This window comes from Ixodes scapularis, unplaced genomic scaffold, assembly GCF_016920785.2.
Source record: "Ixodes scapularis isolate PalLabHiFi unplaced genomic scaffold, ASM1692078v2 PGA_scaffold5__190_contigs__length_132052651, whole genome shotgun sequence".
NCBI classification, from domain to species: Eukaryota; Metazoa; Arthropoda; class Arachnida; order Ixodida; family Ixodidae; genus Ixodes; species Ixodes scapularis.
The window spans coordinates 115,413,550-115,429,898 of NW_024609880.1; the positions used below are offsets into that span (position 1 = coordinate 115,413,550).

A 16,349-nucleotide genomic window follows, 5' to 3' on the forward strand; every position below is an offset into this window, starting at 1 on the left:
GAACAATCGATTTGCGCTTTCCAACTTATCTCAAAATCTTATCACGTTTCTTCGACCCTTAGCCTAGTTCAGACATGAGGATTTCACGTGATGCTGCGCAGCAATTGACCTTTTTCAGAGTTCGTTGAAGCGACCATGGCGCACCCTCGTGGGGATAATTCAAAACGTTTGCGGGCTCAGTCCGTCTTCCTAGACGCGATCGTTTTGGTGCGTTCGTTGTGGAAAGTTTTCCTCGCTGTCTTCCGGCTGTCGTTCTCTACAAATGGCTGATGACGATCCCGGAGGATCGAGTAAAGCAACCGCCTTCGACACTTCGGACTTTATCCGTCTGTACGCTTTTCAAGACGGATGGAGTGCCGATGCTGCATCGGTACCGGTCGTCAACACAGCGTACGTCGATCGGTACTTGGCGAAGGACTGCAGACAACTCCGGAAAGGATGGGCCTTCAAAGAAGCCTACGTCAAGAAGGTCATGGTTAACAACTTTGATCCCGACCACACCGTTCACCTTGTAAGGAGCACGTGTGTACCGTCTATGAAGCAGGGACATTACAGGCAACTGATATCGCTTTCCAAGAGCGCCGATATCGTTCAAGCGTCTTGCGACTGAGTTGCAGTGTGAGTTTGTTTCTTCGGTAAAACCCGTGGCGATGTAATAATGTGTCTTAAGGATGACAAGACGTGTCAATATTTGTAAGTGTGAGCCCCATAGTCGCAATCCTTTCGGCGGATCTGTATCAAGATCCGTGTGTGCCAGTCCTTTAATCATATTTTATGCGTGACGCAATAAGTTGTCTAAAAAAACAAAACAAAAAACAAGATTTGTCGTTTTCGTCTTTTTTGTGGTACTTCAGCATGCAACTAAAAAGGGCCAAGCTATGTCATCTATCTACTTATCGAACTAGGTGACGTGTTGATAGCAAATTTTGTAGTAGGACATTTTTTATTCAATATTTTAATGAGTTTCAAGCGTAAATATATACTTTGCAGGTTGAGCGGAACATGCCAGCACATAGCTGGCCTGCTCTTTACACTATGCGACAGCGTAAAGATCTGTTTTCTGTGACAACGACTTGGCGACCCGCCTCTTCGCTGCCCTGCTGTACCGTGCAAGCAAACTCGGTGCGGAGTCAGGTGTCGACTTCCCTGTAAACAAGGAGGGAGCGAAGTCTGGGTGTTTCTGGTCTCGTGAAGATACCCCTGCGTCGTAAAAATCAGGAACAAAAACTTTGCTATGAATGACTAGCCTGCACGGAGTATGACGGGTATATCCTGAGTTCAAACAAATATGAATGAACTAACCTCCAATGAAGTGGACGCTGCAAACACGCGAGTTCGCAGATGGCTGCCAAGGTGTCCCGTCGGAGTTCTGGCGTCGCAGCGCTTGAATCCATTTTTCTCTCTTCTTGAGGTGCGCGGTTGCTTTCGGAAATCTAAAGAAGCTCACGTTCGGCGTGTTTTCCTTGCTGTTTGTACATCCAACAGCCGAGCAGCGGTGAGGCATCGCGACAGTGCCGGACGGACGCGCCTAGCAGTGCGAGCGAAGCCAGGCAGCGTACGAGGAGAGCCCGCAAAGATGGCGCCTTCCCTTTTCCTACTCTCTCCTCAAGTTCGGGCATTCGCACAAAATTCTCCGAAAAAGGTCAATTATGTCTTGCTTCAAAAGGCGCCCGGTTCCTTAACCACGAGAATTTACAGAACGATATTTAGATTAATACTACCCTGTTACAAATTTTGTTTCTAGAGCTAGGCAGTTGCAATAGTACGTGATAGGTTCTGAGTTTATGGGAAGCGGTTTCCGCCTTTTTTCACTTTAGCCGAGCGAACGCTAGATAGGAAGTCGTCTCCTCTTTACCGTTCGCTTTGCTAAACTTGGACTGTCTTCACTTGGCGCCATGGGTGCACGTGGAGTGCGCACCGGGTAACTATGCCTAGCGCCTGATCTTCTGCTTCTTTCGCGGGGGTCGTGGTGACGTCAGAACGCCGAGCTTCGATTGGTCCTGATGGAAGGGTAGTGGGTAGACTCTAAGGGTAGCTGCCTTGAGGTCTACGCACTATCCTTCATTCCCAACAAAACCAGAGCTCTGCGTTTTGACGTCACCAAAACACCTGCAAAAGAAGCAGACGAACCTGCGATCCGCATTGCTTCCGCCTTTGAGCCGCACGCCACCAGGATTGGCGCACTTAAATACTTCTATTCGCTGCGCGCACGCCATAGGTGGGCACGCGTGGGCACGAGTGGGCAGGGGTGGTGCGCGGCGGCTCGCCAAATAAAGCCACGGATTTTTTTACAGTTCAGTATAGTGCCACCCAATCGGAAAAAGGCACACGGTTCTGATATCGCTTTTAGGCCGTCTTCACTATAGAAAAACCTTGCGGTGTGGGTTGTGTGTTCCTCCATGCAATATAAGTATACGCTATTCATGGGGTTACGTTCCCCGACTGGTTTCGGCATCTCTTCTAGGCCAATGGAAGCGATTGAGCGAGAAATCGTTGATCGAAGAGTGGCTTAATGTCTAAAAATGAGACAAAGGGCAGTGATTTCGCGTGTTGTCGTCGAAATATTAGGCTTTTCTGGTTGACCGAAGTTAGCTCGTCTGAAATCGACAATGATTGTAAAGAAGCGAACGACAACCTACGATTCGTCATTTAGCATTCACGTAACATTGATCCCACCGCACGGTTGATTAGTTTCCGAAAAGAGAACCGCTCATTTGCTTCCCTGTCATACGTTCGAACGACATCTTTTGCAATTGTTTTAGTGTATGCATTACTAGAACATATCGCGACAGATCCACGTCAATCGAGCGTGGGCCAACATGTTTATAGGACATTGGGAAGGGTGCAACTTTGGTGAACAAAACATTACCGTCACTACACTAGTCACTGCAATCATCGTCGGTTGTAAGACCAAAGAAAGTAGCAGATTATTCCAGAAGAAGGCTTGAAATACATTTATGAGTACCTTTCCCGTGCAATATAGACGACATGAAAACTCGGAGCTGCTGCACCCTGTCGCTTTCCCGTTTAACATCCAACAACAATGTCCGGGGGGTGGAGCGTTCTCATTCAGTTCGCACGCCATTACACAGATGGCGTGGTAGTGGACGCAGACCTGTGGAGGGTCCATATCATCAATTGAAGACTGCACTCACGGCATACGCAAGTTAAGCGAACCGTGGCGTACAGTAAACGACTTAATTTTTGTTATAATTATAATGCAATTAAATGTTCCCCTTCTCCAGGGATTATTTTCATCATTAATTTTCGTGAAGATCAACTTTTCGCGAATTTCGCGAATCGCCTGCAATTCGCGCAAAATAGGTCCCGCGAACAATTCCGGTAAAATGTAAACACATTGGAATCGATATTGAGATCCCACCGTGTCATGAAAATGAGAAGCAGTGAAGTATTTTTAAAACTAGCCTTGACCCAAATCGCGAAATACTGAGCCGGCGAGAAATACGTCGTTCACAGTATTTTACTTTGAGAAACCTGGTTCAGTGGCGGTGGCACCCAACAGAATTCGCAATTACCCCTTACGGACTGTAGACGCTTTGCAGAAGCTTTGAATGGGCGCCTAGCATTACCGACCTTCGGTTTTTGTTTCCCCCTATTACGTGTATTTCACTAGATCAGTCTGCATACGACATGAAAAAATAAATTTTATCTTCTTGTGAGAGATAATGTGAAGATCCGCGTGGTTGTTTTTGGCCAAATAAAATAAAGCTTATTATTATTATTACTATTAGTATTAATACCGCCATCATCATCATCATTCCCACAGAAGGCCAGATTATTGTCATTTTGCATTGTACGGAGTCCTCTGCAGCAGTAACTTTTGCGGAAGATCGTTAAAGGGACCATGAAATTATTTTAAAATCGAATTTCATTCACCGCACGCCGCAAAAGGTATGAAAAGAAACAGGAAAACACAAATATAGGGGGCCAAAGAAATTATTCGCAATAAAACTTTTAAAGGAAAACTGGACTCTTTTGCGCGTTCTTTCCTTTGAAAGCTCTCTGCCTTTTCATTGCGATGCATCCGCGGAAACGCAGCACGTCAGCCGAATTCACGTCGCCTATTTGGTAAGAGCCTACCTCACCAGCACAGCGATCGTAAACAATATATAGCCGGCGAATGTTTCCAAAACGTTTTGTTAAGTAATATTCAGATCTACATTTTGTAGCATAATTAGAGATGTGACGAAAATTGCCAAATTTGATAATGCTGAAAGCCAAGCGCCATCTATCATGTGGTAAACAAAGCAGGGGCGGAAGGGCCGACCGCCGACAGCGTTGGGCTCAGTTACTTGGCCGCGAAGTGTTCTTCTCGCGCGTCCCGACTTCAAGCAGCAAGAAAAAAAGTACATGAAACAGACCACGACGAACAAGAACGCTCGATCCACAAACACCCGAGAAAAGTCAGAACGGCCACGAATTCACCGACCCGCGGCCAAGCGAGCTCGGCAGATAGGCCTAGCAGGCACCCCGAAGCAGGCACCGTGACTCCGGCGCACCGTTGCTTCGACGGTACTTGGCCAAGAGCGTCTGCCCACGACCGGCCGGCTGGCGTGCTGAATGGAATATGCCCGCGCGACCCTTGTCGACCCTTCCCGTATTTTGATCGGTGACCTCAAGTTTAGATTAAGGGGTGAGGTCAATCTCTTCCGCTTGGTTTCCGAGGCAGTGTTGACGAACACTGTCGTCGAAAAGTTACTCTCGTCGATTCTGTCTTCTTAAACGCCGTATGGTTTACCTTCGTAACACGGTATGTACACTTTGTTATTAGTATGCCATTTTTATTCTGACAGACTGCACGTCACTGTCGAGCTATAACAGTTCGTGGGAGCTACGTGCAATGCCGGTCCAACCTTACTTTGCCGAGTGTCGCGTCAGTATCGAGTTGCAATCGTAATTATCGGTCCCGAAGCGCTTACCAACAGCGCGAATACAGCACTTCCATCAAACGCGCGCGTCCGCTCCGAGTGTGAACTGGCATTTACGTGGCACGTGCTGACACGCTCGTAGTTAAAACGTATCTTTCTTAACGTCGGCTCGCAACTGCATCTCCGAGGCCTCGAAAAACGCCGCGACCGTCAGTCTCTATCTACGTCGCTTTGCAAACGACTGACACGGGCCGCCTATTACCAACAATGACAATTGGGTTGACTTCTGGAGTCTTCAGTGGAAGACTCACCGCACTTCCCAACAGGCATATTGGCGTATGGGACTAGTCCCATGCTGTCGCTGTAGCGTAACATATCTAATTGAATCTCGCTCAGCTGCGATGTGTCCATGGCTATCGCGGCGATGAGAGGCGCCGATTCAGAATCAGAAAATACATCGGTGACATCCGCGCCATCAGCGCAGTAAAACCTACCGGCACACCGCCAACTCGCCGCCGCTAACTGCCGCTAACGCTCCCATTCTCCTATCTGCCGAGAGAACTTCCGGTTCCGGAAACAGGGTACGTCACGACCGTCAAAATTACGCCGTAGCTTGTTTTGCGGTCAGTTGGAGAGAAAGAAAAAGCCGATATTTCATTTTTTTTGTGTGTAGAAGTTAATAAACCGAGACGAAACCGGATGCCCGTTCGGCATTCAGTGAACATTGACGGTTTAATGTAAAAGTTACGTGGGCAAAAGTAGAACGGTCATTTCATGGTCTCTTTAACGCCCGGTTCGGTACTAGTTACCGAAGCGGGCGTTAAAGGGACCATGAGATGACCTTTTTACTTTTCATCTCAGTAAGAAAAAAGAAGGCTGGGAACGTCGGATGTAAGGCTGTAATTTGGCGCGTACTAGAAAGAGCGGAAAGGAGAAAGCCTTCTCTTCTCTCACCTTCTAGCGTTGTCTGCTCCTTTGGATGGACAAAACCAAGCACATGGCTGGCATGCAAACTAGGTTTTAAAATCTCGTTATTTTGGTAATGTCAGGTGCAAATACGCAGGATTAGGTATGCAAGTTTTCGTACAATGTTACACCCGATAAAACGATATATAACCTAACACAATCCTGCTATCCCAGAATGTCTTTGACCTACTTGTGAGGGAAGTGTGTTTATTTTATTTGTATTTTCCATGATCTCTTTCAGGAGGAAGTGTATGTACAGTAGCACCCCACTACTTTTGGCATATCTTACCGGCGATTGTGGTGCCTTATGTTTATGTTTACGTCCCCTGCTAACAACTTTGTTTCGTCTTATACGTGTTGTCTTCACTCCTGAGTGCAACAGTATTTTTTTCTTTTCTTGGTACGCATTCTATCAACTGCATGTAATATCTGCCTTACTGATTTCTCTATCTGATGCTTTTGTTCATGTTATGATATGTTACATGTACAAAAACAAACTGTATGTAACCACTCCTGCACTGCCTGCCAAAAGGCAGCTGGCAATAATGTATACATAAAAAATAAAAGAAATCACCTCCCACGCAAATAATAAAGGAAAGTTATTACAACGTTGTAAACAGTGTAGTCGGCCTGGCGCCTCCAGAGAAAATGGAATCCGGTTGAAGAAGTGTTTTGTGCAAGATAGACTTTGTACTGGTTTAGGAATTTAGCAACTATGTGTCAAAAATCGAGATTAGAAAGAAAAAAAAGAAAAGAAGAAGAACGTGTTCAACAATTAAAAACAATAACCGCATCATTTTTTTATGAACAACGAATTTTCACAGAATGTATTCCCTGTTAGACATGGCTATGAAGACCTTAGAAGGCTTAGAGTATCGCAGGTGCTTGTAGCGGTATACTTGTAACCAAAACGACGTTTTTGGTGATTACTCGTAGGTTGTGCTCGGGAAGGGACGTCTGGAGGAATAGAGTGATACGCGGCATTTGTGTGAACTGTGTGGGCTCCCTGACAGGCTCCTCAGCTTAGTTGCCCGACTACAGGGCACAAGGGAGGGGGGGGGGGGGGGACTTTCCCGGCATGGCGGCGACGTCACACCGGCCACGCGCTCATCGCGCGCGCCGCCTAGATAATGAAGATGAGAGGCGGCGCACGGGCAGTCGCTGGCTAGACTCAAGGGCCGCCGGTGCTCGTTGGTTTTGTGTTAGTATTCTTCATCGTCTAGTCCATATCCCATTAAATGTAGTTTCTTGTTCTTGAAACCGCTGGCTCCGTGTGATACCTCCGGGTCGGGTATGCAGCGAGGCAAAACGACCCCAAGTGCCCGCTCCACAAACGACGTACTATCGGGGAAAAATGAAATGAGAACACAGGAGCGCGTGGCTCGCGGTACAGGCTGCACCGCCTGGAAGTGAACCTAGGGGCGAGGGTACGTGGCCTATTTCGATTGGCGCTCCCCCAGCTTCGGCAGTGCGCCTCTCAGTGCGCTGAAAGCTGTCACCGCTATCTTTGCCTGCTCGGCGAGTGCGGCGAGCTTCATTGCACCGCACGCGCTGAGCCAGCAAAGATAGTGGTGATAGCTTTCAGCGCACTAAGAGGCACACTGCTGAAGCTTGGGGAGCGCAGACGGAGGGGCGTGAACCAGGAGGGTAAAGGTGGGTGAGGAGGAATGGCAAATCCAGTGCGCCGACATCCTGGGTCCCGAGTGAAAGATCGCGAAAGAGAGCGACAGAACACGAGAGAAAGAAACCAATGTTGCCAGCTGAAAGACGACAGTCGGAATGGTAATCGCGAAGACAGAAAACTCTCAGGAATATAAAAAGTAATAATTTAGCGTTGTAAACTAAATTTTGAGCTATTCTAACGCTTATAAAAAGTGGTATATTCATTACGCTGCATTAACTTGCCTTCTGTCAAAATCTCTGAAATCTGGTGGTTGCGCGGTTTTGTATTCCTGGGGTGCGGCCATCCGCGAAGCCGGTGATCTCCGTTATCTCGTTAAGTTTAGTGTTGACGGAAGGCCGCAGATCTGCGCGCTATGCAAAACGAAAGCTTCGAAAGGAACGCGAATATCTTTCCACCGGTAAGTTTGTGTATTGTGGAAGTTCATGAAACTGCTCTGATGATTTAATTATATTTGTGAAATCAAAGGCAGTTAGTAACCATGTGTGGGACCCCGAGGGTCTGCCTGCATGCTCCGCCGCTTGCGGCAGTCAGAATGCAGGGGAAAATGGAGGACCTTTTCCTCTACAGTTAGTATGTATGATCTCTATGGCGTGAACACGTCGGAGTAGGCCACGCACCCTCCGAGATCGGTAGCTGCAATTGCATGCACTTCAAGCTGCAAAACTAGCCGGCATTGCAACTACACGTCATTTTCGCAGGGTCACAAAATCTGAAACACAATGCCATTCCGACAATCTGAATTTCTAATTCGCCGCTAGAGTCAGTGACGTGGTCAGCGACAGCTCAATAATCGTAGGCGCGTTACTTATGGCGTTGACGCTTCTCTCTTCGTAACTTGTGGCGCCGCATTCATACCGGATAATGACGCAATGTCAATAAACAAAAGTTGATAATCAGATGTTTGGGACTCGTTACCTCATGTGTTTTTTTTAATCTCTCAGTGGCTGTAGCACGTTTTCGAATCTGATTGTGGCATTATCTGACCTGAACGGGTCGACTACCTCCCCTATATTTGTCCACAGGGTAGATGGGTCCAGTCGCGTGGCCCAGCAGTTAAACCGGTGGCGCTAGGATAGCGCCTTCTCGGATGTAGGGTCCCCGCGCAGCGTTTTTAAGGTTTAGGAACGCTTTTCATGACTTTCGTATTTTTGTTTTGCATATTCTGACATTATTAAGATGAAATTTTTATAAACCGGTCAATTTTATTAACGCTGGATGCAGGTAATTTTTTTGGACCATTTGTGGACAGCTTGATGCGCACACGTCGGAGTGCCCGCTTCGGGAAGATGTGGTACTATAGTTGCGCTTTCTAATGCAAATGAGCGGAGTGTGACCTGCCTTTCTTTAGACGGTGAGGGTTTAAGAGATCAGACAAACTCCTCTTACGTATTTTTACTTCAGCAGAGCAAACGATGGAGAGAAGGCGACCCCCCTCAAGCGTCCACTCTGCCAAACTGGAAAGAGGTAAGAGGAGCTTGCCCTGAAGTCTTAACCAATCACCAACCATACTAAGGTATTTGCAGTTTGTGGTCGGTTTGCCTTGCTGCATACCCGACCCGGAGGAATAACACGGAGCCGACGGTTTCAACAACAAGAATCTACATTTAATTGGACATGGACAAGACGATTAACATTGCTACCGGCGCTGCCGGAGTCCAGGCAGCGACTCTCTGTGCGCCGCCTCTGAAGCGCCTTATCAAGGCGGCGGACGCGATGTGCGCGTGGCTGGCGTGACGTCGCCGCCACGCGGGAAAAGTTCGACACCTTTGCCTCGCAGTCGGGCAACTGGGCTGGGAAGCCGCCAGGGTGCCCACACTTCCCCCCCCCCCCCCCCCCTCAAGCATCGTCCGGCATGTTGATGACCGAGACGATGTCGTCGGCGTCAGGGGGTAGATGGCGCTGCTGGGCGGACTGGCGTTGCAAGTCCGACCTGCGCCTGCTGAACGAGCACAGCGGCTGCTGACGAGCGCGGCGGCTCGGTCAGCTCCAGCTTGTCACTTGAGCTTGTTCTGGACCAGGCCTCCACCTTGTTGCTCTGGATCGCCTCCAGCAGATGGCTGCTCTGCACCTGGTCCTTGATCCGAGCCAGCTCCCGCTCCATCCCGTAGAGAATAGCGGCGGTCCATGGTTCTCTGGGCCGCCCCTGGCGCGCCGACGTCCTTGGTGGCCCGGTCCAGCATGAGACCGGCCGCCGTGTCGTTCCGATGGCGGGTGTGGTGACGGCGTTGTCCATGCGCCAGCTTCGTAGAAAAACAAGGAAGCAGACGACATGGGGCTCAGTTGAGGGTTGAGTCTGACGTCATCTTCGCATGCACGCCTTCCAGAAAGTTTGAAATAACGGATCTGAAATGGGTACACAATCTTCTCCCCCCTCTCTTGAAAAGGGGGCAGATCCGTGGAAGTAGACAACCACCCCCAAAATGCGAGAGAGGCCAAGGAGACAAAAAAAAGGTTCCTCTCTTTGGTGTCACCGACGTCGCAGGTTATACCGCCGCCTTGGTGGAGACAAGAGGGTTTCCGGAACGGGACTGCCGTCAGGGTCGTTCCGGTCCTGGGAGGAATCTTCGTCTTTTGCTTGAAAAAAATCGTTTAAGGTAGGTGACATGAACAGGTCCGGTTTCCTCACTAGACTCACAGTGAACCAGTTTGTAAGTGAGCGGTGAGCACTTTTCATGCACGCCAAACGGACCTTCCCACCTGTTGGCGAGGGAGGCTGCGAAGCCTCGAGCGGCGTCACTCAGTGGGTGAGTACGCCGGAGTACAAAATATCCCACCTCGAACTGCAAGTCACGTCGCCCCTGGTTGTACTGTTCTGCCTGCTGTACTCGGGCGACGTCGAAATTTTCTCGGGCTTCTCGGAGGTTATCGGAGAAGTGCTTTCGAAGGTCCTCTGCGAACTTCACGTAGGGGCGAAGCCTTCCCCCTGACTCTGTAGAAAGGAGACTGTTAAAAAGCGGGAACGAGAGCTCCTTGCCGAAATTCAATTGAGCAGGAGTGAGACCCGTTGACGGATTATTGGTTGTACGGGTTGCGAATGCCAGCTCGGGCAGTTTCGTGTCCCAGTCCTTGTGGCGCTCGGTGTAGGCCAGTAACATCATCTTAAGGTTCCGTTTTACCCTTTTCGTGATGTTTGCTTGCGGGTGGTACGGGGAAGTTCTTTTGTGCTTGATTCCCAGTACCGCGCATGCGTCCACAAACACCTTACTCGTGAGATAGGAGGCATTATCGCTTACAAGCTGCGCGGGAAAGCCAAACCTAGCGAATGTTTCGAGTAGACACACCCAGATTTTTTGCGAATCTAGCTTCCGCAAACTCGACCCACTTCGTGAAGTGGTCGGTTACCACGAACAAGTACTGACTGCCACGGGTACTATGTGGGAAGGGGCCCATGACGTCACAGCAACAAATCTGCCAAGGGCTCTGACTCGCGATTGGTTGCATGAGACCGGGGGGCGTCCGTAAATTTCCTGTTTTATGTGCCTGGTGTTCGTCGTCTGCTCACTGGTTTGTGAGCTTGCTTCCAGGTGATCATTATTTATATATATTTGGTTAAGCCTAATAATTATTGCGATTACCTCGCTCATCACCAGGGCTATTTGTCTTCAGCAGTTTCGCCTTCAGCAAGCCACCTGGGAGCTAGCTTATAAACCAGTGTGCAGACGACACACAGGCTGTTACAGGCCATGGGAAGTACACGGTTTCCAACATTGCGTTATTTTTAATCTTTTCTATCTCAAAATTGATCTGAAAATAAACATAAGACGCCTTATGAAACTACGTTTTCAGGTAAGTATAATGGACTAACCTCTGAATTCAAGAAGGGGCCTTTCCTGTCTGCGTATTGTTATCTTACCTAAGGAAAGAAAATCGCTTTGCTTAAGGAAAGACGTCATTTCGTTGCAGAAGCCAACCTTATCCCTTCCTCAGGTAAGCAACAGACGAAGGGCTCCTTCGTTCCGTAAGGTAAGGATGAAAGTATCTGGGGTCGAAATTATCGTGAAATTTGGTCTCAGCACAGGTACAAAAGTACTCAAGAGAAGTATTTTAGCAAATACTTTGACATCTAAAGTCCTTTAAAAAAATATCTAAAATTGAGAATCCTGAGTTCAAGGGCGTCAATAACGGGCGTGTTTTGAGTCTTGACCACGTTTGATCGCATCCTGGTCTGGGGACAACATGCGATGTGTTCGCGCGTTTATGTTTCCCGTTGGGCTACCGTTGACTTTAGAAGACGACGAATTGTTAAATCTTCACTAACCATAAGTATGAGCAAAGCCGATACTACAAGCACAATCTTTCTTCTTTCTTTTTTTTTTTTTTTTTGAATGGCGCGTTTACTTCACGAGCGCGTTTGCATAAAAGACCTGACCAAGGAGTTGCGCTCGTTCGTGGAGCTTCCCTTCAGCTCCAACTCATAGAGACACGGTGCATAAATTAAAGGTGTCATCGCTTTCAAGTGGATTGGATGAGGTCACTACATCCAACGGGTGAAGAGATTTAACGAGTCAAGGGATCAAACGCGCCAAGGGATTCAATATAAGCCAAAATGTCCAACAAGTTGAGTTTCAACGAGTCAATATATACGACTGCAAAGATCTACTTTTAAAGATAACTATGGTTAGTTAAAACTGAACTCCACAGTGAATTTGGTTTACCTGAATCAAGCTCACTATTAGATAAGAGGTGCTAATCGAAAATTAATATCCGGTCAAGTTTTTTTTTTGTTTTTGTTTTGTTTTAGGCTCATAGAAAACGTTTGCTGTAAGGCGGTCATTCTAGTCCTCGATCGGGGTTCTTGTACAACAATGTAGTAACACTGCACTCTGTTATTACGAATCCTGGAATAAATGTGTGAAGCCAATATATGCCGTGTTTCAAAGGCAAAGAGGAGTTATACTTTTTGACTAGTTGAACATGAGTCAAGACATCATATGTTATCCGAGAGGTCCAATTAAGAGATTAAACGAGTTAAGAGATTCACGTTGGGCCAAAATGTCGAACCAGTAAGAAGGCCACAAAAAAATTAAACAAGAACAGATTGTTTACTACTGCTTAAAATTGTATTATTCGCTGCTTAAGTTGTTTGGGGCGTGATTGCCATATAAAAAGGGTTTTCTTAGGTGTATGCAAGCAATGCAAAATGTTCCTTTCCTTGTTGTCCTTCCTTGCTGTTAATACTGAAAGCAGCTTGAAACTTGCATTACGTTTTGCCATGCAAGCTCATTGTAAGGCTGTGTTCATCAAGCGACCTAGTTGAGTGCTGCCACGCCCAGCTGCTATACGTTTTCTGCGTCTTGTTGTCCCGGCCCTGCCACGTTTGCCACAAGCTCACCTGGCACGAGTATCTTCAGAGCAGAAAACACCGGCATTCAATGAAAAACCCTACCTTTTTCACATTCACTTCCCCTGTGCTAAGAGAGCGGCTGAATGCACGCAGTAAAATACACTCCTTCGGCGTCGTGAAGCGCCCAATTCTTGTTAAGCCGAGTTCTCTCTCAACGTGGCGACACTTGCAACCGCTCATCCGCAGTCTGCATGAGGTTTGTCCGAGGTAAACAATGGTACCTCCTGTGCTGGAATGACAAATTAGTTCTTTTTTTCCTGAATCATCTCCCAAACGAAAAGAGCAGGAGCGTCCGGAACATTTGATGGACAGCCTCCAGGTTAAGTGTTGATATTCCTGAACTTGCTCACCGTTCATACGGCGTGAATAAACGAAAGGCCAAATTCAGACTCTTAAAAGTTTGCATTAAGGTCCGACGTTTCTTGGAATTCGTTGATGCGAAATAGCGTCGAAGCACAGATCCAAATCTCATTGGGGCACGGACGGGGCCCCAAAACTCAACTCGACACGAGACCGAAATGTACTGTTCACTACAAATGGTTTAAGAACTTTAAGATACAGAAAACGGACGAAATATTGAAGCACCTCTCTCACTCAGAGGTAGGTTATGGGATTCAACGACTTGCGTGGAAAAATTAATTTTTTCAACTTTAAATTTTTTTGTTGAATTATTTCCTACAAGATCAACGCAGACGACAGTGGAGCACATGTAGAGTTTAAAACTAAAAGACGTGGCAAGAAATTTAAACTAATACATAATCAATCGCACAAAAACGGGGGTTTACAGAACGAACCTCTTCAAACGTTCAGTATTTCTAACAATGCCGCTCCGCAGATATATATCGTAAGAGTGGTAATATATCCATGTAGTGTTTTTGCGAGAAAAAATACCGTCTCATGGCGCGTTTACAGTTCGGGATTTGCGGGCGGACCCGCCCACGCGGCAAGCGGATTTTGGAGCCGGGTGGCGAATTCGACTCCTAACTGGCGGAAAACCCAGGTATGCGCTACGGACTGATCCAGATTTTCCGCCAGCGACAAGCCGATTTCTCCACACGCCTAAACAATCCTCGTTCTGCCCGCACGAATCCTCCCGAGAATCCGCAAGAGTAAACACGCCTTTAGGATGCGGGATTTTATTTTTTATTTTTTTTATGACATAAATTTCTCCCCTCCTCCTCCCCCTTCTTTTGGCATGAAAACTTAATTAAAGTATAGGCCACGTAACCTCAGGTCCTGTGACATCAATTGACATCACGTGACCTAAACACAGATTCTGTTTCCCCGTTAAGTTTAGCCGGCCTGAAATGCATGGACGAACGGAAGGACGGAGAAAGTTTGGCGATTAGGGGTGGCGTTAAAAAGCGTTTCCATGTTTAGAAAATAATCGTATCAGCAACCAGCTAGTAGCTCAAACTGAGTGTATATTTTGGTTACGTCTCCGCTTATATGCACATACATAACAGGTGCTTACGCCCGCCAAAAAGCTAACCTCGAGGTGATTATTCCGTTTAACATATGACAAGATCTGAAAATTCAGTATGTCCACGAATGCATTTAGAAATCCAGGCATTCTTAGCGACGCCACAACATTATAAAGCGGCTTCCGCTTTAACGCTTTACTTATGAGCTAGTAATGTGTTCGTGGCAAATCTCAGTAACGATTAACGTGGCAGTCACTTTTTGAGCAAGTAACAATGGCGTTATTTGGTTCGTTTGTTTTGATCAACCCGTACATTTGTTACCCGGAATTCCTCCCGGCATTCTGATCCCCGCGTCATGGAATACTTCATGCCAGCTGTGTTGGCGAAAGCGTTGGTGTTCGATAATATTTTGAAGTTATTCCATTGTGTTCTTCCAATAGTTTCGAATTTCTTGTTTTGTGAAGACGTGCTGCCAACCACTCTTTTCGTTTGCTTCTAGAAGCCATTACAAAATACAACCTTTTTGGTCCGTTATTAAATTCCCTTACGCCAAGTGGAGGTATATCAATTAAAACTGCATTTAGAGACTTGATACTTTGTAGGAAGCCTGTGGAGGTTGTGATGACTTATTGTATTACTCTCCATGCATGAGCTCTTAAACAATGCAGGGTGCGGTCGTAAGAACTGAAACAGGGGACACATAATGACGAAAACGGACACCGCGCGGCAGCATCCCTGGCAATCGGTGCTGGCGTCAATACGTTTCTTTCTCGCGGCGCTGCGTCACTCGGATCTGCTCGATTCAGATAACGCTGGAACAGTGCACCTAGCAGAGAGAGCCGAGTGCCGCGCTGTGTAGAGTTTCAGCGTTCATTTGTTCTATGCTTAAAACATTTGGAGCGCCTTGCGAAATTCAAATACATACCTGAAAGCGGGCACGCAAACTTAGTTTCTAAAGAAGTTTTATGTATATTTTTTGAATGCTCAAGACAAACATGGCAAAATATTGTCACGATGGAAATCAAAAGCAAGGACAAGAACGGTCCGTTTCAGCCTCGATCTTTTAATCGAACTGCCCGCCCCAGCTCGCGCTGGAGCGAGTCCCATTGCCAGCGGCCCGATAAAGACGGTCATCGTCGTCTTCTTCGTAACATTACCCCCCCCCCCCCCCTCCCCGGTGTGGCGGCGGTCGTCCCGACCGCAACTACAGATTAGGGTGTGTTATGGTGTGAATGGTTGCAAGTAGGGTTTCATGCGGGCGGCATGTACGGTGTCGGTGGAAGTCCGGCGAACGTCAGCCGTTGGTTCGTGGAGCGTCACTTGATATGTGAGGTCTGATAACCGTCGAGTGACGCGGAAGGGCCCGGTGTACCGGTGAAGAAGTTTGGTGCACTTGGCTTGGTGCCGAGTGGGTGTCCAAACCCAGACGAGATCTCCAATAGCGTAGGAAACCGGGCGATGGCTCTGGTCATAGCGTTGACGTTGGTGTTGTTGAGAAGAGGCTGTGCGTAATCGTGCTATTTGGCGGGCTTCTACGGCGCGGCAGACAAGTTGTGCAACTGTGGGTTGGAGTTTTTGTTCGGTAGCACTATATGGCAGAAGGTTGTCGAGAAAAGTCGTTGGGAAACGATGGTGCAGAAGGAAAAATGGAGAATAGCCTTGGGTATCTTGGATTGCAGTGTTATATGCGTAGGTCACAAAAGGAAGCACAGAATCCCATTGTTGTTGTTCTGACTGTAGATACATAGACAAGATATCAACGATTGTTCTATTAAAACGTTCAACCATGCCATTCGTCTGGGGATGATACGCTGTCGTTGGTTTGTGTACAGTTTGGCACAGATGTAGACGCTCCTGAATGACGCGGGAGAGGAAGACTGTTCCACGGTCACTGATAAGGTGCCTGGGAGGGCCGTGGCGGAGAATTACTTGTTTTAAAAGAAAAGCAGCAACGCCTTCAGCGTCTGCGGTACGGAGAGCGGAAGTCTCTGCATAACGAGATAAATGGTCCATCGCCACAATAATCCAGCGGTGACCAGCAT

The 16,349-nt window shown here is 47.5% G+C and overlaps 1 pseudogene; it reads left to right on the forward strand.

Annotated features, from left to right (window-relative positions):
• The first annotated feature begins 6,275 nt into the window (after positions 1 to 6,275).
• Positions 6,276 to 6,760, forward strand: LOC115323144 (annotated as a pseudogene).
• Positions 6,761 to 16,349: the final 9,589 nt, after the last annotated feature.